Source organism: Alligator sinensis, unplaced genomic scaffold (genome assembly GCF_000455745.1).
Source record: "Alligator sinensis unplaced genomic scaffold, ASM45574v1 scaffold544_1, whole genome shotgun sequence".
NCBI classification, from domain to species: domain Eukaryota; kingdom Metazoa; phylum Chordata; order Crocodylia; family Alligatoridae; genus Alligator; species Alligator sinensis.
The window spans coordinates 2,168,446-2,171,450 of record NW_005841937.1 but is presented as its reverse complement, the minus strand read 5'-3'; the positions used below and the strand labels follow the sequence as shown (position 1 = coordinate 2,171,450).

The 3,005-nt window shown below is 43.0% G+C and overlaps 1 protein-coding gene across 2 annotated transcripts in view; it reads left to right on the top strand.

Annotated features, from left to right (window-relative positions):
• The window catches only part of TNIP3 (TNFAIP3 interacting protein 3), a 149,511-nt gene that overhangs the window by 168 nt on the left and 146,338 nt on the right, over window positions 1-3,005 (top strand). The gene's annotated exons all lie outside the window — the stretch shown is intronic.

Here is a 3,005-nt window from a genome sequence, read left to right as displayed (position 1 = left end):
TTACTGAGGGCTGGGGCCTGGGGGCTGCAGCTGAGAGGCCAGGGGCCGGAGGATGGCGTGGGCTCCGCCGCCTCTGGGGAACTGCTCTGCTTCCCGCTTCTCCTATGGCATCAGGGCCGGGGAGTGGAGCAGTTCCCGGAGCTGGTGAAGACCGTGCCAGCCCCCCACCCCAGCCTCCATCCCTGCCTTGCCACACCTCAGGGAGCAGCCACCGCCTGTCCTGAGTGAGGCTCTGCCGGCAGCTCCCCCTCCCCTCCCTGCTGCTGGAAAGGCAGGTAAGACACGGAGGTACATGACATCACCCTAAATTGAAGCAGTGTTTTAAAAAACCCACCGCTTCAATTTAGGGCCCCCATTTCATCTACACACGCCCTAGCATTCACCCAACATCTGTCTACATTTTTACAGGGTTCTTGATCCTGGCTCACATATTTGAACATTTCCACAATACATATGACAAGCAGAACAGAACAGATAAATAACATCTTTAGGCTTTTAACATATATACATTTGGACACAAGTACAGCATTAGGGTAACACTAGTTGAAAATGAGTGTCTAGCTGCTCAGCCAGGAATTTAAATGATACTATCATCAATTCTCCTAAAAATGCTGAGCTTAATGCATAAAATTATCTTTGAAATATAAAACCTTATAAAAGTGGAAATCACCTCTGAAGTGCCAAGTGCTATAGCTTAACTGGATGTTAAATTATGTAGCTAGAATGTGAAATTGGAAACGATACAAAACAATTCTAAAAAAGTATACATTTCTAAGAGACTCTTACTGAAATAACTTGTGAATAAGGCTGCTACAAATCTTTTCATGAAAAAAAAGCCAAAGGCTAGAAAGCCACAGAAAGGCCTTTAACCAGCTTCCTAAAAATTCACAATCCTAGAAAATAGCAAAAAGCTTTCTTGAGAAGCAGCTTGCTGAGAAGACTTACTTTCTGCTCAAAATGATTTTAAAATAAGCATACAAATATTTAGTCATTATATTATCAATCATATTGCTATACATTTGAGTTTCATGGGCCAGCAATGTGCGGTGTCACATAGCATTTCCATGTAAATTTGCCTGCCAGTTCATTTGAATTAACCTAATGGAAGAAATAATAATGACATCACAATTTTTTCATACCCTTCACATTCTTACACCTCGATTAAATTCCTGCTAGCTCTTTCCTTTTGAAAGCCACAGAAACCTGGGTTTTGTATTTCCTCATACACTGAGCCTTCAGGCTTCTACTGAAACTTCATTCCTGAAGCATGGCAGCATAAATCCTCCTTGGCAGTCTCAGTTATGGGTGACTTTACCCAACTTAATGCATGTCTCGGATGGCCAGAGCCGACTCGAGGTGATTTAGAAATTGCTCGTTCGTCAGGGCGGGCTGGTGAATGGAGAGGCAGACAAGGTTTAATGGTTGCGAAAACGTTTACTTACGCCGCCTGTAGTTGCGACGCAGATGGTCCGGTCATCTGAACAACTATGTGAGTTGTTCCAGCTGGCGAGGCCCAAGCCAGTTAATCCGTCCGCAAATCAAGCCAGCGGGAAAAGGGTATGTCTGGGATTGCGCTCAGCGACGGGAAGAAGGATCGATAGGTGATCAGTCTATCGATCAGCTAGCCGCAAGTCAGATCTCTTTAGAGGCACTCTGCAGCGTGCTCAAAGTTCTTTGACCTGGGCGGAAGTCGCGCGAATTTGTAAACGGCTAGCAAGCCAATTACTAGCTGCCACGTGTGAATAATTTAGCACTGGCCAATAGCGGGACACAAATTTGCATTCGAATAGCGGGAACTCTTTGCATCGTGCATTTCTGTGCTGCAAAGAAGAAATGCATCCTGCAAATTGGCGGGAACTCTCTTGCACCGAGGTTCTTCTGCTGCAACAGAAAACCTTTACTTTTGCAAGAGGCTCTCATGTGGCGGGAAAATTCCACCGTGCCGAGGCACCAAAATCACTGGGTTGTGACAATGCACAGTATCTTGTCTCAGATCTTAGGTGTCCAAGTGAATCCACTAGAATTGACCCTTGCATGTCCCTAGAATTCCACTTGTCCCAGCTGGGCTCCTGCATGGTGCATGAGTCTGGACACATCCTATTTGCTGAATCTTTCTTCACTTTTCAGGGCACAGAATGTATCTTAGCAATTTTAAAATATATAATTAAAATCTGCACAAGTTCAAACCATTGTGCTGCCTTAGTCCATCTCAGGCATACCTTTGGTTTAGATGACTGTATTTATATAACAGACTATAAAGTTCCAAATTAAAATATGCAGGTTTTCTGAAATATGCTTTTGGTTATAGTCTTATCTACCACTTAACGGACTGGAAAGTGTCAGTCATTTACTTTACCTACTGTTGCACACTCTGCAATACTATGCGTTAATGCTGTCATGTCTTTCCTCAGATTCAAAGTCCAGGCATGCAAGAGGTGTAGATAATTGCCTTATGTTCGAAGTTTCTCCAGCAGCACCATGGTTCAGCCAGTTATGTCCTGAAAGCAGTAAGCATCCATTCTTTCAGAGATCTATTTGGTGTGCTTCAATACAAATCCTTCAGGAAGTGTTAACAAGTACTCTTATTCTATAGGCTTTCTTCTTCATAAGAAGCCATTCTGTATTTCCAAAGTAATTCTCTGAAAACAGTATATAAGTATTTAACAAACAACCAAATCAGCCTGAAGATGACCTGGGAATCCCCTATCATTCTTCAGTGAATATACTGGTCTATAGTTTTAACAGAATTGTGTCCATTCAAATTATTTAGGTGAGTTTCTTTATTTGATCAATGACAAACAACTAATACATGGGCAATAATAGCATGTTCCCTTCTCCCCAAAGCTTTTTACTGACTTCTATGTTTACCTTCAAAGCAATTGAGCTAGACATATCATGCCTTCTAGGTCCTGCACTGTTTCCAGCTCTTCTGTTTCATAAATTCATATATGTTGGGGTTGGAAGGGACCTCAGTAGATCATCAAGTCTGACCCTCCGCCTGGGCA